Source organism: Bidens hawaiensis, unplaced genomic scaffold (assembly GCF_021521415.1).
Source record: "Bidens hawaiensis isolate Kalapana, Puna unplaced genomic scaffold, B.hawaiensis_p1.1 tig00011150_1, whole genome shotgun sequence".
Lineage (NCBI taxonomy): Eukaryota > Viridiplantae > Streptophyta > Magnoliopsida > Asterales > Asteraceae > Bidens > Bidens hawaiensis.
In genome coordinates, this window is record NW_027491862.1 from 12,158 (window position 1) to 35,481 (window position 23,324).

The 23,324-nt window shown below is 42.1% G+C and overlaps 1 non-coding gene across 1 annotated transcript; it reads left to right on the plus strand.

Annotated features, from left to right (window-relative positions):
* The first annotated feature begins 547 nt into the window (after positions 1–547).
* LOC143537173 (U5 spliceosomal RNA) lies at positions 548–663 on the plus strand. The gene has a single exon (XR_013136001.1). It is a non-coding gene; the product is annotated as a U5 spliceosomal RNA (small nuclear RNA).
* The last annotated feature ends 22,661 nt before the right edge of the window (positions 664–23,324 follow it).

Here is a 23,324-nt window from a genome sequence, read left to right on the forward strand (position 1 = left end):
CGGATCAAACAACACAACAAACTAAGTACTAGTCGTTCTTGGATCAACATCAAAACTAGTTGGCGGAAACAACTAGTCGAACCGAGATCTCGGATCTTGTGTGTGGGTATGGTGGAGCCGAAACTTGGAAGAAAGAAAGGGAGTTGAGAGAGTTTTTGGTTACTTGGATAATTGTTTTGCAAAGGGTTAGTTGGTGTATTCCATACACACACATTATATATGTGAGTATGTTATACACCCATCTCATTACTAAATGCCCAATGGGTTTCAAGTACACAAGGCCTCGGGCCCAATACATATAAACGTAAACGAATGAAAATGTAAACTAAACTGATACAAATACGAAAGACTTAAATAAACAAAACCGGGCCTCACATAACGTCCAACAGAATTTACATATATGAATTTAATTGGGTAGAAAATATAATATGAAACCTTTTAAATAATACGGATATGTGGAGTCCAACCATCCCACATCGGCTGTTTAGAGAATAGCAAAGCAGTGCAATTGAGTATTTAATGCAAGCAGGTAGCGCTGTTGAAATGCAGCCATGTAGTGAGCACAAAGCGAACTATTCTTTCACCTTTTACTAAAGAATACCGTGTGCTTGTTTAAAATGGTATACACTTATTTTTGGAGAGACCCTTCTATTATTGAAGGGCTCCAACCAACACCTTAAGTTAAAGCTTTTTCCTGATAAACTCTGTTCACGCCTAGATCTTAATTTAGGTAAGTATCTAACTAAATGATTCTATGTAAATCATATACGAAGTTACAAATATTTCAAGAAAACTAGATGGTTAATTTAAATAACAAGAAACTTAAGTATCTAAAAATGAAATTTTGAGCTGCATTAGAAGCTTTGACCCACTCTGCTAGCAAGAAACTATCATACATTTTTGTCAAGAAAAGCATCATATTGAATTGTGTTTTTTTAATTCATGTATTATTATTATTATTATTATTATTATGTTTTTTGACTTGAAAAAGTTGGGTTCAACTTTTTTTTTTGTGTTTTTAATACTTTGTAAATGATAAATAAAATATAAATGAAAGTTATAATTAAGCATATATTTTAACAGAAAATATTTAACATTTTTTAGAAAGTAATTAAACTTATAACTTACTTGATTGTTTATTTTAATAAAGTACTACTACAAAAGTGATCTTATAAAAAGGTATATTTTTAAACTAGTTTTGTTAACACAGCAACTACATATATGTTTCTACATCATAAAATTTTAAAACTTAAATACTACACACACATCAAAAATGAACTAAATACCAAAAACATATACATAAATACACAAGAGGATACAACTCACAAGGAAGCGGTACAGCCAGAAAGAGTGCCAGAATTATGTTTAGAATAAAGGCAGATAAAGCTCATTTGGATGAGGTGATCAAACCCCTTTACATACAAGCAATGCATGCCTTCAACTGCACAACGAGTCCACCCCTGAACTGCACCGCACCGCCACTTGCCTCTGCAGTCACCGCCCGCCCCACAAGTCCACCACTGGTCCATTTCTGCTACTCACTATCACACCGGCTTCTCCACTAACTCGTAAGTTTTATTCCCTTATGCATGAATCTTTGTTTGTGATGGAACAAATCTTACTTAGTGTATGCATACCTACCGATGTTGTGAAATGCAAATATAGAAAACACCACGGTTTGTATAAATCAGTAATTTTCCGAAAAAACTTCCCAACATGTTTTATTATTTTTCCATTCAGATTAAAAGAAAAACTAAACAAATCAATCGTTTTCTTTTTGTAAAAGTGAGTGCTCTTTTTTTGCATTTTAATGGTAAAAACAGTCCCTTGCAATGATGAATAAGGTTTGATTAAATCAAACAACCAGACTCTCATTTTTTTCAATTTTGAATCTTCTTTACTCGATCGTTAGCTAAACCTTATAATATTTTCCAAGAACTCAAAGAAGAAGAAAAATTTAAAATGTGTTAGATGTAATGTTGATGGGGCATGTCAGAACCTTTGGCTGCTACTCGTTTTATCACAAAAGGTCAGAAGTTGTATTTTGATTATAACAGTTATGTACATCATGTATACCCAACTCAAAATTTTGTGTAGTTTCTTTATATATGTATAGATTTCATTTTGTTGTTTATCAAAATGAAATCTATATACACACAAAGAAACTAAACAAAATAATGAGTCGGGTATTCATGATCATAAATGTTATAATCAAAGTACAACTTCTCACCTTTTGTGATATCACTAGTAGCAGCCAAGAGCGTCTGATATGCTCCATCAACACTGCATCTAACACATTTTAGATTCTTCTTCTTCTTCTTTGATTTGCTGCAAAGTCTTATAATGATTTATATAACGGTGTATATATCTAAGAAAGAAGGTTCAAATTTAAAAAAATAGTGACCGGCAATTTGAATCAGTCAAACTACATTCATCATTGCAAGGGGCTAATTTTATCATTTAAATGCTAAAAAGAGTAGTAAAGTTTACAAGAACGATTGATTTTATTTAGTTTTTTTTCCTAATCTGAACTGGAAAATAACCCAACGTGCTTGAGAAGATTCTTAGAAAAATCATTGATTTTCAGACAAACCGTTGTGTTTTGTAATTTGCATTTTAACAACATCGATATGTGAAGAGACGTGGATCGACTCACTGGTAGACGATCTACTTTCCTCGGGTGTGATTATACTATTTCACCGATGGTTTTCTTGGATCTGGGTTCTTCCACCTACAAAATGAACAGCACCGTCAACTTACCCCTCAGAAAGGGACAGAGGGGTCCTCTTTGGGGTAACCCTCCGGTGTGAGAATAAGTATTTGTGGAGAAGATAATAATATGTGAGAGTAAGGAATTTAGAGTGTATTGCTTAATAGCTGAATACTCTGTGATTATATGTTATTAGGTGATGTGTGATCATGTTTCCTTGTGGAGTTGATGCTGTATTTATAGTGCTAGGGTTTCCACTGATTGGGCTCAGACCCAATTAGGGTTTTGCTGGCCTCCTCCAATTGCTCTGCGCCACGTGTCCTCTGGGACACCTGGTGCTTTCTCATTGGTTGTAATCACGTGGTAGCACATGTGTCATGCTGAGTTGTCCACCTTTCATTTGGCAGCTGTCAACATCAGCATATTCTTATTCCTTAAAAAGATACCTTCTGGAAGGTTGTCTGACGTGCACAATCAAGGTTGCCCTAATCCTGATTTGGATAAGGACGAGGTTGATTATGTGCATGTGTGATATGCGCCAATCCTGAGGATGCGCGAGGTCTTCTCTTTATTCTCACGCGCAGATGTTTCATGCGCAGATGTGATATGCGCCGCGCGCTGATGCGCCACGCGCATATGTGTGCCTGGGCATATGATGCCTGAGCATGTGTGGTGCCTGGGCGTGTGATGCCTGAGCATGCGTGGTGCCTGGGCATATGATGCCTGAGCATATATGATATGCGCCATGCGCATAGGTTTTGGCTTTGTGCCTTTATAATGTCTTGATTTCAAGCCTGTTGTCTATATCTTGTGGGTTGACCCGCCTTGCTCCGTGTTGAGGCGGGTACATACCTCTTCAAGCCCCCCCAGTCTAATGTGTGTCTTGTCTCGCGCGAGCGAGGTAAGATAGATGTTAGACTAAATAGTTTGCTCTTTTGGTAGGTGTTTTGTCTTTTTCTTCTTATTATTCACCGTTGCGCGAAATTCTATCCTCTTGGTTGCAAACGAATCGTCCCTGGACGTGGTTGGTTGTTGCTAACGTGGTTCAGTGATGGAGACGTGTCAGGCCTTTCGTGTGCTCGAGGTGCTACAGTTGCCTTTCGTGTCCCCTCACATGCTGTCAGGGACACGTGTCGCGCTCGCGTTGGTCCGTTCCTGCGAGTGGCGGCGCGTGAACTCTGGCAGCAGCCGTATAGTTTCCTTTCATGTCCCCTCACACAGTGTCAGGGACACGTGTCGCGCTCGTAGTGGCTTAATCCTGCGAGTGGGGGCGCGTGAAGTCCGTTCAGCACCAAAATTTCTCTCTCCTGGGCCTATAAAAGCCAGCCCTTAGATTTTTTTTTATCCTTCATCTTCTTGTTCATTCTTCTGAGCTTTTCTTTCTTTGTCTTCTGATTACCGTTGTTCTGCTTCCAGCTATCTGTTGTTCAGAAGTTTCCCTTGCTTGATTTTACAGTTGTATGTCTGATAGTTCAGACAATACAATCTCCTCCATCCATTGCCGTAGAAAATCGTTAGTAATGTCTACATTGAAGAAGACCGGCAAGGGGAAGAAGGCTGCTGAGGGCTCATCGGAGGAGGTAAGGAGGACCAAGGCGGTGAAGAGGTGGAATGAAATCCCCTGCAAATTGAGGCAGGCTGATCTTGACAGCCTTATCGCCTCTCAGGGGTTTCCCACCCTGTTTGGCTGCATGTTGCCTGGGGCCGGGCAAACGGCGGCGAACCCGCCTACCGGCTATATATCCCTATATAGCCATTTTTTCACCCACTGCAACCTTCGTCTCCCGATGACAAGGTTTGTGGGTGCACTGCTTCAGTTTTATGGGATTCATATATCCCAAGTCCATCCATTTGGACTTGTGCGCATGACTCACTTTGAGTTCATGTGCAAATCCCAGCGCGAGGAACCCACCCCTCGGCGCTTTCAGTTTTTTTACAAGCCCAAGATCCAAGACAATTGGTTCTCTTTTATTCCTCGCAGTCAGAAGGTGAAGTGCTCCACTGTTTCCTTCAAGAGCCTTCATGACTGGTCTGAGAGGTTCTTTTACATAAGGGCAGGTGTGATCCCCATCCGCATGACCATGCGCGCGATTTCTTCTGCGCCTGCGGATGTGGGTGTCCTCAAGAGCTCAACTGGCGCCTGGGTTAATAAGCTGACCGCTGAACCATCCCCCGCCAAGAACATTTGTGAGGAGGCGCTGGTGGGGGTTGGTATGAGCAAGAGGTGGGCGGACAGCGCGCTTGAGCCCGTTATCCAAGTCGACGGGTTATGTAAGTTTTATCTCATTGCTTTACTTCTGCGCGAATATAATTCTTTTTGCTGAACTCATTTGACTTGATTTGTGCAGTCACCAAGGAGTATATCCATGCTGCCTATGATGAGCACATGGAGGGTGGCTCCGTCGCGCTTGGCGCTGGGGAGGTTGGTTTCCCGGATCGCTTTGATGACATGTTCATCCCTGTTGATCTGGGATTTGTCTTCGACAGCGATGCGCCTGGTAAGCCTTTGTACTTATGCATTTTCCTTTACAATACCAAATTTTGCTAACGCTTCTGTTGCATGTATTGTAGATGCGCTCGAAAACTACGAGCTGGAGCTCGCGGAAGAGGAGGAGGAGGAGGCGCCCCAACTAAAGCGTAAAGCTAAGGGGAAAACTGGCGCAGGGGCCAGTAAGAAACAGAAAAAAGATGTTGCCCCTGTTGTTCAGGACCTTCCTACTCAGGCGGGGGGATTTGGGAAAACCCAGGAGTTTACTACCAAGGTTTCCTTGTCTTCCCTGCCTATAAAAGTGGGCAGACCTCCTGTCCACCTGAGGCATGGTGCCACTACCTCTTCCCTTCGCGCGGCGGAAACGCCCGCGACAGGTAAACTTTGCTTATCCTTTATGGTTCTATGAGCGCGATTCTGGTTGAAGTACTAATGAATCTTGCTCACTCAAATGTTTGTAGAGCCGGCGACAGCGCAACAAGATGCCGATGCTGCGCCGGAGGTCGCTTCGAAGTCCCCCGCTTTACCCTCAAAGAAGGGTAGAATGGACTTCATGGCGATGTTTGCTGCGCGAACGGAGTTGTGCCAAGGTACGTATTGCGCTCTTCTTTTTTTTTTTTTTTTTTTTTTTTTTTCTGACTTTCTTTTAGATCAAGTCATTAACCATTTGTTGTTGTTGATTTTTTCATAGAAGCCGTAGCTGGCGTACAAGCTTCTGGTGTGACTTCTGGCGCCGGCGCCAGCGCTGTTGGCTCTGCTCCTGCTCCTGCAAGCGATGAATCTCCCCTCATCGGCATTACTAAGGAGCAGGAGGCCGTTTTGCGCGCCGACTTGGCGGCGCCGAGACCTCCCTCACCTCCTCCTGCGCACAGCCCTCCTCGCGAGACCGATTTTGATTCTAGGTCGCAGGAGAAGAGGCCTATTTCAGAGGAGGATGAGGAGGTTCATGCTGAAGACTCCGATGGCGCCCGCGCCAGCCCTTCGGCGCCACGAGGTTTCGCGGCGGAGCCTTCTCGTGGGGCTGGCGCTGACTTTTCTGCTTCGTCCCCACAGGTATAGGTTCTTTTTTTGCTTCGCTGCGCGGACTTCCATCTTAATGTTTTGATGACTTAGATAATTTCTTTGTTTTTGCAGGAAGCCGATCACACTTACCGCCCGAGATGGAATATTACTGAAGATAGCACATTTCAGTCCATGGGGGTGTGTGCGGAATTCTGGGCTCATGCTGTGCCTCCATCTGAAAGGAGGTTCCAGGAGGACCGCGCTCGCGACGACCTGCTCAACGACCATATGTTTGCTGGGTCGGCCTTCTTTGCTGCCTCCCAAGAGCTTCGCTCTGATTACGTAAAAGTACGTGATGCTCTTGCGGAAGCCAAGCAAGAGGCTAAGGTGTCTGCTTGGCATCTTTCTGATGCTCGCGAAAGAGCTGAGAAGCTCCAAGCAGAGCTCAGTGAGAACCGAGCCAGTGCCAACAGCGCCTTCGTGAAGCGCGGGTATGAGCTCCAGGCGGCGCGGGAGAAGCTGCAGGCGGCGGAGGCGGATGCTGCCAAGTTCGCGCGCAGGGCGCGCGACTTGGAGCTCGAGGCGGAGGCGCTTGACCAGGCTCTTGTCCAGTCTGTCACTGAAAAATCTTCACTGGAGAGTGAGGTTGCGCGCCTGAAGAGGGAGCTGGCGGCCGCACAGGCCGATAAAGATGAAGCCCTGGCGACGGCGGCGTCTAGCCAGGAAGCACTTGATGCTGCGCGAGCGGAGAAAGAAGAAATCTTGGCGGCAGCAGCGTCTGACAAAGAGGAGCTGAAAAAGACTAAGGAAACTGTTGAGTTATTAAACTCTCAGGTTCCTTCCCTCGAGACGTCTGTTGCTAGCCTCGCGCAGGATCGCCACTGGCTCATCTCACAGGGCATGACTCGTTGCGCTTTCGCGATGAAATATTCAGACGAGTTTCAGGCCCTTGTGATGGACTGCAATGCTGCCGCGCGCTTGGTGGGCCGAGCTGAAGGGTTCACGGATGGTTACGAATATGGCATGTTAAAGAAGAACCCATCCGAGTACCCTTATCAGAGCAACGCTGCCTGCGCGGAAATGGCCGCGATGGGGGAGAAGTATATGAACACTCCCATTCCCATCCTTGCGCAGGTATTTTAACCTTAATGAGATTACCTTGACTTATTTTCTAAGTCTTTTTGTACTCATATTTTTGCTTATGATTTGCAGATATCCGCGCTTGCTGACCAGCCCGATCTCGTCGCGCTAAAGAAATTACTTGACGAGTGCGAGGGGGCTTGCGGCGGCGATGATGGCGCGGCGAATGCTGGCGTTGCTAGCGGCTCTGGCGTGGCCATAGGATCCGCTCCTGACACTGTCATGATAGAAGACTCCATTCAAGATGAAGAACTTGACTATGGTCAGTTTGGAGACGACGAGGAGCAGGCTGCGCCAGATGCCGACGGCGATGATGAGGATGATGAAGAGGCTGATGTCAACGTGGAGACTTGAGAAGCCCTTCATGTTTTTTTTTTTTTGTAGTTTGTATCTCATCTTGTAAACTTGTAAATTTCAATGCTTTTGAATGAAATTCTGTTTTTCCCTTCTTCGCATCTTGCGCATTCCCATTCATCTCTTTATATCGCATGTTTGCTTGTTGAATATAAGATATGCTTGCGCGTTGGAATAAGAACAAGGTTGTAAGGAATTTATTATACTTAACCCTTGTCATATTGTAAGTGATTCTGCCATATCTTGATTATGTTGACACGCGTCTTGGCGCTTTCATTATTCCCCTCTTGCGCGACGTTCTCGCGCGTTTATGGAATTATGATTTTTTTTAGCCTTACGCGTCAATGTGTTACTCAGATATCCATTACAATTTTATACGCGACCTTGACCTGAGACCTTAACAACTATGTTTTGGCGTTTGCTCTTGCCTTAGTTGTGTTTAGGTATTTTATGGTCAGGATGCGCAGCATGTAGGATGGATGTTGTGAGTTGTTTGAGCTAAGGCTCACATTATTGGGCTAAGGCCCTGACGTTTTAGAGTTAAGACTCTTTAACGCGTTTGCGCATGTATGTTTTACTTCATTTTATTTTGTTTTGATGTCAATATAGTGTTGTCATATTGCTCAAAATTAATAAAGGGAAGTGTGAAACATGTATGCAAAAGGTAATGGAATTGGGCTAAGGCCCTGACGTTTTAGAGTTAAGACTCGTTAACACGTTTGAGCTTGAAGCTCGCGCATGTATGTTTTACTTCGTTTTTAATTCGTTTTGATGTCAATACAATGTTGTCATATTGCTCAAAACTAATAAAGGGAAGTGTGAAACATGTATGCAAAAAGGTAATAGAATCCATATTAAGAGAAGATAGCGCGTATCATTATTCATAATGGCTTAAAAAGCCTTGATTACAAACTTGACATTTACATGAAACATTTTCTAAGCTGTGCCGCGTTCCATGCGCGCGGGATCTTCTTTCCATTCAAATCTTTTAAAGCATATGCGCCTTTCCCCAATTCTTCTGAGATTTGATAAGGTCCCTCCCAATTGGGGGACATTTTTCCCGGGGGTATCGCGCGGCTAGCTTCGTTGTTTCGAAGGACAAAATCATTTTTCTTGAAGTGGCATTCTTTCACGCGCTGGTTGTAATATTTTTCCAGCTTTTTCTTGTACTTGGCTTCACTGATGATAGCCGCCTCTCTGCGCCCTTCAAGTAAGTTGAGATCCAACCTTCTTTCGCGCTCGTTATCAATCTTGCTCATCATGAGCACTCTATGGGATGGGCACCCAATTTCTGCTGGAATCATTGCCTCTGTTCCATAGGTTAGGCTGAACGGGGATTCGCCGTTGCTGGTTTTACTTAATGTCCTGTGTGCCCACAGGACATTAGGTAGCTCTTCAACCCAAGAATGGGATTCTCCATCTAACCTTTTCTTCAGCCCATTCAGCAAGCTTTGATTAGCGCGTTCCACTTGTCCATTCCCCTGAGGGTGATAAACTGAAGTGAAAATTTGGTTGATGCGCAATTCCTTGAGCCAGCTGGATATCTTCTTGTCAGTGAATTGCTTGCCATTATCGCTCACAATTTCCATGGGCAAGCCAAAACGGCATATGATGTGGCTCCAGATAAACTGCTTCATCGCTTCGGCTGTTATTTTTGCTAGTGGCTTGGCTTCAACCCATTTTGTGAAATAATCTACTGCCACTACCAAAAATTTTACTCGCCCAGGCGCTTGCGGTAGGGGACCCACAATGTCGATTGCCCATTTGTGGAACGGCCATGCAGAGGTCACTGGAATCAAGTTGTTCTTTGGCCGCATGGTGTTTGGCGCATAGCTCTGACATGCTTTGCATTTTTGGATCTCCTTTAGAGCGTCCAAGTACATGCCTGGCCAATAATAGCCTGCGCTCATTGCTTTGGCAACCACCATGCGCGGGCCAGCATGAATTCCACAGATTCCTTCGTGTATCTCTCTGATCACATAGCTCGCTTCCTCAGCATCTAGGCATTTCATGAGCGGCCCAAGATAAGAGCGTCGATATAATGTACCGTCAAGCAGTTCATAGTTCTGCGCCTTGTGTCTTATCTTCCTCGCTTGCGCGCGATCATCTGGTACTCTTCCTTCCTTCAAGAATTCCATTATTGGAGTTATCCATGATGAAGGTGTTGTATGAGTTACCAGGACAGACTTTGCTACCACCGACGGGTTGCTCATTACTTCTACCCTGACATCTTTGCCAAAGTGATCAAAATTGGTTGATGCCATCTTACTCAGCGCGTCTGCAGATTTGTTTTCATTGCGCGGAATATGAATGATTCTGAAGCAGTCAAATTGCTCGATGAGCTTTTTCGCCTGCTCTAGATATAGAGGCATGGTGTTCTCCTTGGCATCATAAAGGCCATTGACCTGTGCTGCTACCAAGTATGAATCAACATGGGCCTCTAGCTTTTTAACCCCGAATTTGTGCGCGATGCGCAGGCCAGCCAGCAGGGCTTCATACTCAGCCTCATTGTTGGTGCTTTTGAAGTCCAACCTGATGGCGTAAGTATATTCATGATTCTCTGGATCCACCAGTTTTAGGCCTGCGCCGGAGCCTTCGTTGTTTGAAGCTCCGTCAGTGAACAATCTCCACACATTTTCTTCATCATTGGCTCGCGGAGGGTCTACCTCGCGCTGAGCCTTTTCTACTCTTCCTTCGGGGACCTCGGCTATGAAATCAGCCAAGACTTGTCCCTTTATTGCTGGACGGGGCTTATAGGCGATCGTGTGCTCGCCTAATTCCAGTGCCCACTTTGTCAGCCTTCCTGAGAGCGCGGGACGCCGCAAAACTTGCTGGATGTTGTAACCAGTCAGAACTTCAATGGGATGACCATTGAAATATCTATGAAGCTTGCGCGACGCGTGTGTTAGTGATAAAACTAACTTTTCCATGATGGAGTAGCGCGTCTCAGGATCTGTCAGCACCCGACTCACATAGTATATTGGCGTTTGGATTCCCTTGCGATCCACCAATAATACTGCGCCGATGGCGCGCTCTCCTGCTGATAGGTATAATGTCAAAGTTTCACCAGGAAGTGGAGCTGTGAGCGCGGGCAGATTTATCAAACATTCTTTAATCTCACTGAAAGCTTGCTCGGCCTCAGGAGTCCATTTGAACTGACTTTTCTTTAAGCAGTTTCTTAATGTGTTGACAAATGGGGTAGATTTGGTTGCATGGTTCGCTAGGAACCTGTTGATTGAGACCAATCTACCATTCAGCTTCTGTACTTCTTTCATGGTGGATGGCGAGGGCATGTCAAGGATGGCCTCCACCTTCTCAGGGTTTACCTTGAAACCATCCTTGGTGACCATTACACCTAGAAATTTTCCCTCTAGTACGCCGAAAGTACATTTGCTCGGATTGAGCTTCATGTTAACTTCCTTTAGGCGCCCAAGGGTTTCTTCGATGTCTTTGAGCATTTGCTTTTCCTCCCTGCTCTTGATCACCAAATCATCCACATAGACTTCTAGGTTTCTTCCGATTTGGTCGCTGAAAACGGCATCCATAAGTCTTTGGTAGGTGGCGCCCGCATTCTTCAAACCAAAGGGCATTTTTGTGTAGCAAAAAACACCCTTGTCAGTTCTAAATGCGGTCTTGTCCTCATCTTGTGGTGCCATTTGAATCTGGTGATAGCCCTTGTAGGCATCCAGAAAACATTTGAGTTTGAATGGCGCCACGGAGTCTACCTTTGCATCGATGTTTGGTAGGGGATAGCAATCCTTTGGGCACGCTTTGTTGAGGTCCTTGAAGTCAATGCACATCCTCCACGACCCGTTACTTTTCTTTACCATCACAGGATTGGCTACCCACGTCTGGTATCTTATCGGGCGGATGATGTTTGCGCGCAGTAAATCCTCAACCTGCTCATTCATGGCCCTCGCTTTCTCATCCCCCATGACTCTCTTCTTTTGAGCAATTGGCTCTACAGACTTGAAGGTGTTGAGAGAATGCTGAGCCAGGTCTCGCGGAACCCCAGTCATATCAGAGTGTTGCCACGCGAAGACCGACATATATGCTGTGAGCAATCTTTTCATTCTCAACCTCGTGTCGTCTGATATCGTTGCGCCAATTGTGATCTTCTGCTCCGGGAATTTTGGGTTGAGAATCCATTCCTCTGGCACGTTGTCTGCCATTGGAAGTTTCATTCTCCCCTCCCGCGGAGTACTTGTCACTGCGCACAAATGATCTCGGTATACAAAAGTTACACCTGTTGGTGTTGGGAACCCCAATGCGCCGTGCGCTGGCGACGGTATGGCGTTGAATTGGGCAATCGTTTCCCTACCCAAGATCATGTTGTGGCAAGAAGTGGTGGGCAAGACCAAGAAGTTGACAACTTCGGCTCGCTTGTGTTTCTCATCCCCCATGGTTAGTTCAAATTGTATTTGACCTAGGGGATGAATGATTTCATTGGAAACACCAGAGATCGGTGCATTCACAATTTCAAGCCTTGCTTGGTCTGCCGGATCCAGTTTCCTGAAACATTGCTCATACATGATGTCTGACTCGCTGCCAGTGTCAACCAGGACTTTTGACACTTCGTAATGAGCAATGTGTGTAGTGATAACAAGAGGAATGCTGATGGAAGGGCCTCCCCTGATTCTTGGGAAGATGACTTGCTGCTCGCGCCAATCTCCTTGGATTTGCGCGCTTCTCTTTCTTGATGTCTGCCCTTGCCTTCCCCCCTCGGCTACACAGATTCTTTTGTACTTTTTGCTGGCTGAGGCTCCTGATTGTTCATCTTCTGGTCTTGAGTTTTTCACCAGGTGAGCCAGCTTGCCTGATTTCACGTCCTTTTCAATTGCATCCTTCAAGTGGTGGCATGCATCAGTGTTGTGCCCTGTGGACTTGTGAAATTCACAGTACTTGCCACTGTCTGATGGTCCCTTGTAGTGTAGTGGCCTGGGGCTTTTGAATTGGACATTCTCAGTGCTTAACACCTGTGAAGGAGTTTTAGTGAGGGGAGTCCAAATTCTTGGCAGAGGTCTGCTAGGATCTCTGCCGCCCTCCCTCTTGTCACCCTCCCCGCGATTACGAACATCTTTTTGGGGCTGGGGTGAGCTTGGCTGCGCCTGTTTTTCTGCGGAAGAAAAACTGGTTGGTTGCAACCTGGACCATACAGAGTTCTGCTTGCCCCTTTTTTCTTTGCTGCGCGGTGACTCAGCTTGATGCGCTCTTTCTCTTGCCTTATCTTGGGCAATTTGTTTTTCATTTCTCGCGAAGACTTGCGAGGCTTCCATTAACTTGGCCCACGTGGTGGGCATGCCCTCTCTGCTTACGAGAGCTCGGCGTAGTTGATCACTGCGCGCGCCTTGTATAAAGGCCACGCGCAAAAGTTGCTCAGTGATCCCTCCGATTGCCAGAGACTCCTGATTGAAACGAGTGATGTAGTCTTCAATCGTTTCATCATTCCTGCGCACGCAGTGCATGATGTCATCAGGGTCGCGCGTGTGTCTGCGCTGCTGTACGAAGTGGGCTTGGAACTTTTCCAATAGTTCCTCGAACCCATCGATTTGCCCAGTCGGCAAGCTCTCGAACCATACACGCGCCGCGCCCGTGAGGCAGCGAGCAAACATGTGACACCATGTTGGCATCGTCCAGCTCTCTAGGTTTCCCGTGTTGTAAAAACCTTGCAAGAAATCGTCTGGATCTGTTGTGCCGTCATATTTACCCAAACCACTTGGCATCTTGGTTTTGTGCTGGATGGGAGCCTGCGCGATGCGCGCAGTGAACTTTGAATGTTTCACCAAGATGGCTGGTCTATACGGTGTGGTTACGTCCACTTGCCCTCTGACTGGTGGGCTGTACGGCATGTGCAGATCCAGATCGGCTCTGGCTCCAGGCGCCATGTTCACAGGCGCGCGGAGCTGTGAGCCTCCTGCATGAGTATCTCGCGTCTTCCTCATGCTATGCACTTCTTCATCACTGAACTCAGTATGTGCAGTGTGAACAGAATGTCCTTCTTCCGGCGCGCGCAGCCTTTTTGTTCCATGAACAGTTTGCTTATCAAGCGCTTGCCTTTGTGTTAAGTCGGCTAGCTTTTTCTGCTTGACCATCTCATTATACTTGTCCATTAGACGCCGCTGCTCGTTTATGAGCCATTCTTTAGGATCATTTGTTTCCTCTTCTGGACCCATTGGTCCTTTTTGTTTTGCGCCGGCAAGATTTTGTAACTTAAGATCGTCTGGAGGAGTTTCAGTCTGGCCGTGGGGAGTTGTGATGAAGGGACGGTTACTGGTGGTGCGCGTAGAATCACGCGGCACCCTCAGAAACTGTTGTCCCTCATTAACATCCTCACGTTCAATATCCTCCAGAACTTGATCAACGTTATGAACGCCAGAAACCATGGTGATTTTTTTTTATATATAGATCTGATGAGATCTGATTGCCGTTGTAACAGTGGATGGCGCCAATGAAGAGACGTGGATCGACTCACTGGTAGACGATCTACTTTCCTCGGGTGTGATTATACTATTTCACCGATGGTTTTCTTGGATCTGGGTTCTTCCACCTACAAAATGAACAGCACCGTCAACTTACCCCTCAGAAAGGGACAGAGGGGTCCTCTTTGGGGTAACCCTCCGGTGTGAGAATAAGTATTTGTGGAGAAGATAATAATATGTGAGAGTAAGGAATTTAGAGTGTATTGCTTAATAGCTGAATACTCTGTGATTGTATGTTATCAGGTGATGTGTGATCATGTTTCCTTGTGGAGTTGATGCTGTATTTATAGTGCTAGGGTTTCCACTGATTGGGCTCAGACCCAATTAGGGTTTTGCTGGCCTCCTCCAATTGCTCTGCGCCACGTGTCCTCTGGGACACCTGGTGATTTCTCATTGGTTGTAATCACGTGGTAGCACATGTGTCATGCTGAGTTGTCCACCTTTCATTTGGCAGCTGTCAACATCAGCATATTCTTATTCCTTAAAAAGATACCTTCTGGAAGGTTGTCTGACGTGCACAATCAAGGTTGCCCTAATCCTGATTTGGATAAGGACGAGGTTGATTATGTGCATGTGTGATATGCGCCAATCCTGAGGATGCGCGAGGTCTTCTCTTTATTCTCACGCGCAGATGTTTCATGCGCAGATGTGATATGCGCCGCGCGCTGATGCGCCACGCGCATATGTGTGCCTGGGCATATGATGCCTGAGCATGTGTGGTGCCTGGGCGTGTGATGCCTGAGCATGCGTGGTGCCTGGGCATATGATGCCTGAGCATATATGATATGCGCCATGCGCATAGGTTTTGGCTTTGTGCCTTTATAATGTCTTGATTTCAAGCCTGTTGTCTATATCTTGTGGGTTGACCCGCCTTGCTCCGTGTTGAGGCGGGTACATACCTCTTCAATATGCATACGCTAAGCGTGAATTGGGTCTTCACAATCTAAGTTTCATGCAAAAGGGAATAGGAACTTACAATTGCTGGAGGAGTCAGTGTTTCAGTGGCAGTGAGCAGCAGTGACGGGCCAATGGTGGATTTGTAGGGTGGGTGGTGACTGCGTAGGCAAGTGGTGGTGTGGTTATGTGGTCGACTGGCTGTATAGCGGAGGAGCAGGCACTCGGCATCGTCTAAATTAGTAACTATCGCCTTTTCAATGATATGTTTTTTTAAGGGTGGTTGAATAGTATGAGGCAACGGTGATCCTCTTGTTGTTTCTAACTGCAGTTGATCACGTCTGGTACAACGGTATTTAAAGATGGCAAAATAGCTGAAATTGTTTAACGGCTATTTAATTCATATGTCTATTTGATTTTATTCATAAATAATGTCAAATCCGAACGTTGGTAGCCAACGGCTATATTTTTAAACAATATTTGAAATTTTAATTGTTCTAACGCCACAGTGTAGCCAGACAACGACTTTTTTTTTCTACAATAGGATTTGAAATTAATTATCATAAAGTCACTGTCGAAGAACGATATCCAACGGCTATATTTCTCAATTGGACTAAAAAAATTAATTAACACCGGTAGCCAACGACTATTTTAAAAAAATAGATTTAAGATTTTAATCATCATATCGTCGAATTCAAACATAGGTAGCCAACGGCTATTTTTCTTTAAAAGTGATTTGAAAATATAATCATCATAATAAACGGCTAATTTTTAACATCATGATTTGAAAACTTAAACACTCTACTGTCATAGTCAAACACTTATAGCAACGACTATTTTTTTTATAAGATATAAAAATCTAATCTTGATAACGTTACAGTTAGCCGATGACTATATTGCTACAATGAGTCTCATGATGGTTTAAGCAGGCTCGCAAATGTTATTTTGCATTATAAGTTAATTTTTAGTGTCAAATGATATATCATGGGAGATCTCTTATAATTTGTTTTTGCTTTAAGTAATAAGTGGTTTTGCTATTTTTTAGTATGAGATATCTGCATTGAACTTAACCAAGAAATTTGCAGCCTCTTGTGTTTGTGGTTGCTGATTTGGGGCAAGTATATATGCTTTTGTTTCTTTGCCAAGATTAATGTGTTTCGACTTTTTAGGTTAAAGAACCGGATAGATCAGTTTAGGGTATATAACAGAGGCCCATTAGTGGCATTTTGAGATAACAAACCACAATAAGTTTCACACATTGATAATCAATAAACAATTATTATAAATTAATGAGACAAGTGATTAAACATAAACAAAATCTTGAGGCAATAAAAATACTTCATTTAAAAACCAAAGTTCTAAACTAACTTGTGAAATATTATTTGTCGATATAGTTATCAATCACTCCACTGTCCTAGTGATTTACAAATAAGGATAGTGATTTGGTTGAGGTTTTGAAGTTTGAACCTTGGCCAAACCAAATCCATGTGCTTGGAACCAAGTAGCATTTATTTAAATGCAGGACAAATCTTGTTGCGTCAAAGTCTCTAATGTCTATGTGATTGTAACGGCTATATCTAAGTAAAAGAGAATCAACAGACTTGTGTATATATGCCATTGTCATGTGGATTCATGAATAAAAGATACAGAAAAGTAGATTTATAGCAAAACTTTTTAATAGTTGTTGCATTCACTCATCTATTTGGTCGAGCCTTCAGATTCAAGGATGAAACAATTGTTTGGCTTCTTGGTAGTACGGGTGTTTGGCTTGGTCGATTGAAATGCTGCTTCTCAAAAGAAAAAAAAAGTAACAAAAAGTTCGATATGCCACCTCCGTAATTTACAGTTGACATACTTTTTAACTATGTGGTATAGCTTTTAACTTGTAATTTTTTATGTCCATTACAATTTATTCTAATTTAAATAACTTTTTAAAGCAAATCACTATTGTTCGTCTACTTTTAATTGGTTTAACTCATCAATGAACAGTTATGTGTCCATGTACATTCACAATCTGTTTGCTTATACTGTTAGCGAACAAACATAAATTAACAGAAATACATTTTTTTCCTTAACGAATGAACACAAATAAGAAAACCATGAAAGCTCCGTCAATTAAACCGTAAAAGTTAAAAAAACGAACAACAACGTTCTCCGTTCATGTTTGTTTCGTTTACAAGCCTAAGTAAGTTTACACAAACCCAAAGATACTAACCGGTTTGTTAAGGGCGAAAAACGAGTCAAAACAAGCCTAAACGAGAAGCCGGAACGCGTCAGGAAAGGAACTGGAATGTTAACCGGTCTGACAGGGCCGGTCAGACCGGCCCCGGATGAAGCAAGCCGCTCCGCGCGGCCAGGCTCTTACCCCTGGTCGCGCGGCGCCTAGTTGAAGTTTTTCCAGAACGTTTCGAAAATTGATAAGGTTTTGGGTCTTATTTCACTGTATAAACACCCCTAACCTTAACCTGAAAAATACCTTACAACCACTAGACGAATTTGGAGATTATTGGAGCTATTATTCGAGATACTTGGCGGTTTTGAAAAAAAAGAGAGCATTTGGTGAAGAGCTATACATTCAAGATCGAAGATTACGGGTTTTATCACCTTTGATTCACCATTCTTCATTGCTTTCACCATGTTTTCTTATTTTATTATTTTGTTTGCTTTTGATTACATGATGCTAGGCTAAACTTATAAAGCTACCTAGGTCATGATGAACCTTTGTTTGGATGAATTTTGATTGCGATTCTTTTCGTTATGGATTTTATGTTTTAAGTAAATTGTTGAGTTTTATTTAATTGATGCATATGATTACTTGGTTTTATTTGCTTAGGTTTATTGTTTCACATAACCCTTGTTGATTGTTTCATAGGATAGGGTTTTGTTAGGTCATTTACTGTGTGTTCTTGACTAGTTTGTCATTGAATTCGAATAAGATTATAGAAACAATAAAACTAATCAAATAAATAAAAGTGAGCTGCTAACCTAGAAAGCTGTGAGGTGATAGGTTATTGATAGATCTTTGTTGATTATGATTGCTAGATTTAGTTCTTCGTAAGGAGTTCGTCTAGGTTTGAATTGTAAACTTAGCCTATTAAGTCAATTGAGTTTGCTTAGCTACCTTTGATTTCCACGCTGTAAGGTAGGATTTCACTATAAATGTACTTATATATAAATAATTAAATAACCGTAAGGGATTTTAATATATAAAACATGTGTGTCTTAAAACTTGATAGACACTCATAGGTGTCTTATTGAGAATGGTCAGGTCTTGTTCGGGTTTTCTTTCTGGGGTCTATCTTACGATCCCATTCCATAACTTAATTTGTCTAATTATTTGATAGCCATAACTTAGGGGATTCCAGCCTAAGTGGTTACATTATCATATGAATTAATCCAAAGTAATTTGCTTGTTTATTAGTCTTTTAATTAATTAGGGTTTTATGTAATCATTATATTTTATTATTATTTAATTAATTAGGGTTAAGTCTAGTTTAATATTCATTAGTTAAACCCCCCCCCCCCCTTTAAAATAATATTAATAAATAGTCGTGTCATTAAGTCAGTCTAATTAGCTAGTTACGTAAATTAAAGAGTCTCGTGGGTTCGATATCCGGACTTACTTAGTTGTACTAGATTCGACCGATACACTTGCCGGTTAATAGTTTAAGTTAAGTTTAAGAGTCTAGAATTATTATTAAGTGTCTAGAATAGCATATTTTAGTTAATAAATTATTTGACTACTTTAGTACATCAGTTCTATTATTATTATTATTAAAAAGAAAAAGTAAAAAAAAAGTGAAAAACAAAATATGTTCACGTTTTTTTTGTCAGCATATAACACCACCACAAATTGGTTGTTTAGTGGGCCTTGTGTTTTGGTGGCATGGGCCTTGCATGGACGAAAAATAAGAAACATATTAATTAGGTTTTATAGTAGTGATAATTTATTATGCCGAAACACACTTACAAAAGAATTGAATTTTTAGAGTTTCTCTTTGCTGTTGTCGACAAAAGAATACGGAGAGAAGAAATAGTTTGTGCTCCATTCTTTTGGTGTTTTGAAGATAAGATAAGTTTTAGAGATTGATATATTCTCTCGTGGTGATATCTCTTACTTGTTTTCTTTTGTAGTTTGATTCCATATACTTGATGTTAGTTTGTGCCAAGTATATGATGATTTATGTACACCTCTAGTTTTACCTAGAGAAGACTTTGTAGTGCTCATTATTGGTGATAGTGAATTTGAAGCGGCTCTAGTAGTCTCGTGGTTTTTACTCTCACCTTGAGAGGTTTTCGACACTAAACATTTTGTGTCCCCTTTTACTTTTAGAATACCCTATTTTAAGTTTGCATCCTCATAGGTTCAATCGGGTCGGGGAAAAGTTTAGCCAAACGAAGATTAATTCTGCACTTTTTGTTTACCGTTAGTGGCTAGGTGGTCGTTTTTTTCCCAATAGTGTGGTATCATAGCTTCGGCTCTTGTTCTTGGTTTAAGACTTGCTTGAACGATGGATGCTAACATAGGTTGGATGTTGAATTTGAATGGCTCTAATTATCATGTTTGGAAGGCAAGATGGAAGACCTTCTTTATGTGAAGGATTATTATTGACCTGTGTTCAGTACCGATAAACCTGAAGATAAAATTGTTGGAGAGTGGAATATTTTGCATAGAAAGATTTGTGGGTATATTCGACAATGGGTTTGTGATAATGTTTTGAACCATATTAGCGGGAGAGTCATGCTCGTACTCTATGGACCAAGCTTGAAGAGTTGTATGCTCGGAAGTCTGGGAAGAATAACTTGTTCTTGATTAAACAGTTGATAAACTTGAAATACCGTGATGGAACTCCTGTTGCTGATCATTTGAATGTTTTCCAGGGTTTTATTATGGGTATTGAGTTTGAAGATAAGATACAAGGTCTATGGCTTCTTGGTACTTTACCGGATTCTTGGGAGACTTTTAGGAAATCATTGCCCAACTCCACAGCAAACTGTATTATCACTATGGAATTGGCTAAAGGTAGTATTATAAATGAAGAGATGAGAAAAAAGTCACAAGGTTCCTCTTCACATTCAGATGCCATAGTTAACGAAAGTAAGGAGAGAAACCATAGTAGAGGTCCGAGTAACAAAGCAAAGCACCACAGTAAGTCTAAAGGCATGTTTGATGATTTTGAGTGCTATCATTGTGGTAGAAAAGAGCACACAATAAAATATGACAGACAATTGAAAAAGGACAACCAGAAGGCTAATTACAACAATAAACGAACAACCTGAAAGATGACGGTGATGAAGGTACATCTGAAACTAACACTGCCACCAAAGAGTTTCATATTTTTTGTGGTTATGATATGGTGAACATTGCACGTGATGATTCGAGTTGGGCTGTTAATAGTGGTGCTACTTGTCAGTTGACATCACAAAGGGATTTTTATTCATCTTATAATCCTAATCATGGGGATTTTGGGAATGTTAAGACGGGTAAAACATCGTTGGTGTTGGGGATGTTTGCTTCAAGTTTGATACTGGGATGGAGTTGGTTTTACACGGCACATCCAAATATTTCCAGAGACTCGGTTAATTCATTGACGAATTCTGATATGACCGATACGTGGCATAAGAGACTTGGTCACATGAGTGAAAAAGGATGTCCATATTATTGATGAAAGATGCATTGTCAGGTGTGAAAGATGTTTATTTGAAGAAGTGTTCTCATTGTATGAATGGTAAGCAAAGTAGAGTTTCTTTTCATAGTCATTCGCCGCATAGAAAAGAAAGTATACTTGACTTGGTGCATTTAGATGTATGTGGTCCTATGAAGACTAGAACACTTGGGGGCTGCTTATATTTTGTCACATTTATAGATGATCATTCAAGGAAGGTATAGGTTTGTACTTTGAAGTTTAAAGATAAGGTGTTTGATGTGTTTAAGCAGTTTCATGCCTTAGTTGAGAAACGAACTGGGAAGAAGCTCAGGTGTATTCGAACAGACAATGGAGGTGAATATATTGGTCATCTCAATGCTTATTGTAGAAAGAAAGGTATTCAACACCAAATGCCACATCCAAAGACACCACAGTTGAATGGTTTAGAAGAATGGATGAATCAAACGTTGGTTGAAAGGTTTAAATGTATTCTCTCACATGCATGGTTACCTAATTCCTTTTGGGGTGAAGCTTTAAATACAATGGTACATGTTATTAATCTTACTCCTTGTATTCCTTTATATAATGATGTTCCAGACAGAGTTTGTAGTGGCAAAGATGTTTTATATCGTCATTTGCGAGTCTTTAGATGCAAAGCATTTGTGCATAATTCCCAAAGATAAAAGATTAAAGCTTGATGTGAAGTTCAAAAAATGTATATTCCTTGGTTATGGGAAAGATGAGTTTGGATATAGGCTATATGATCCAGTTTCAAAGAAGCTTGTAAGAAGCCATAATGTTGTGTTTGTGGAAGATCAGAGTTGGAAAGATATTGAGAAGACGAAGGCAGTTCCTTAGTACACTAATGATCTCATTTATTTGGATCCTATTCCTACTCAACATACCGAGTCACATCAATATTATGATATTCCAAATGCCGAACAACATGGTACCGATAATGTTGATAATCAAGAGAAAGTAGAGTTAGATGAGGATATTCATCCCGAGTTACCAGTAGATATGCCTGCATTTGTCCCACTCACGCGGTCTACAAGAGACCTTCAACCTTTTACTCTTTATTCGACTAGTGAGTATGTCTTACTCACTGATGCGGAAGTGCCCGAGTATTACAAAGAGGCCATGGAAGATAAGCATAAAAGAGAGTGGGTTGAAGCCATGCAATATGGGATGGATTCCTTGTATGAGAACAATACCTTTGAGTTAGTGAAGTTGCCTAAGGGAAAAAGAGCTTTGAAGAACTGGTGGGTTTACAAATTGAAGACTGAGGAACACACCTAACGGCCTAGGTACAAGGAAAGATTGGTGGTCAAGGGGTTCAGTCAAAGGAAGGGTATTGATTTTGATGAGATTTTCTCTCCGATCGTGAAGATGAGTTCCATCAGGGTGATCCTTGGTTTAGCTGCTAGTCTTGACCTTGAGTTTGAGAAAATGGATGTCAAGACAGCATTCCTTCATGGTGATCTGGATAAAGAAATCTATATTGGGCAAACTGAAGGTTTTCACGTTAAAGGTAAAGAGGATTATGCTTGTAAACTTTAGAAAAGTCTTTATGTCTTGAAGCAAGCATCGAGCCAGTGGTACAAGAAATTTGAGTCAGTTATAGGGAAGCAAGGCTACCGAAAGACTGTGCCTGATCACTGTGTTTCCTTTAAGAGGTTTGGTGATGATGATTTCATCATTTTATTGCTTTATGTTGATGATATTTTGATTGTTGGCAAGAATGCTAAAAGAACTGTCCAGCTGAAGAAAGAATTAAGCAAGTCGTTTTCTATGAAAAACTTAGGCCAACTAAGAATATTCATGGCATTCGGATTGCTAGAGACAGGGCTTCAAAAAAGTTGCACATGTCACAAGATTAATACATTGAAAAGGTGCTTAGCTGATTCAAGATGGCTAATGTTAATGAGGTTAGTACACCTCTTACTCCCAACTTTAAACAAACTGAAAAAGATTGTCCTTCTTCTGAGAAGAAGATTAAGGAAATGGATGGTGTTCCATATGCATCATTGATTGGAAGTTTGATGTATGCAATGGTGTGTACACGGCCTGATACTGCCCATGCAGTAGGCGTTGTTAGTCGGTTCTTGTTAAATCCCGGTTAGAAGCATTGGGAAGCAGTTAAGTGAATCCTTAGGTATCTATGGGGTACTTCTAAGTGGGTATAAAATTTGGAAATGGGGAGGCGATGCTTGTTGGTTACATGGATTCTGATATGGTAGGAAATAAAGACAACATGAAATCCACTTCCATATATTTGATGTTATTTGCAAGGGGAGACGTGTCATGGTAGTCAAGATTGCAAAAGTGTGTTTCTTTGTCTACTACCGAGGCATAGTATGTGACAACAATGGAAGCATGCAAAGAATTATTGTGGTTGAAAAGATTTATGCAAGAGATTGGCTTTATGCAACAACGCTACGTGGTTCTTTGTGTTAATCACCTTGATATTCACCTTGATAAGAACTCAATAGCACTGCTATTCACCTTGATAAGAACTCTATGTTCTATAAGAGAACATAACATATTGATGTGAGGTGTCATTGGATTAGAGATGCAATTGAATACAAGTTGTATGAACTTGATAAAGT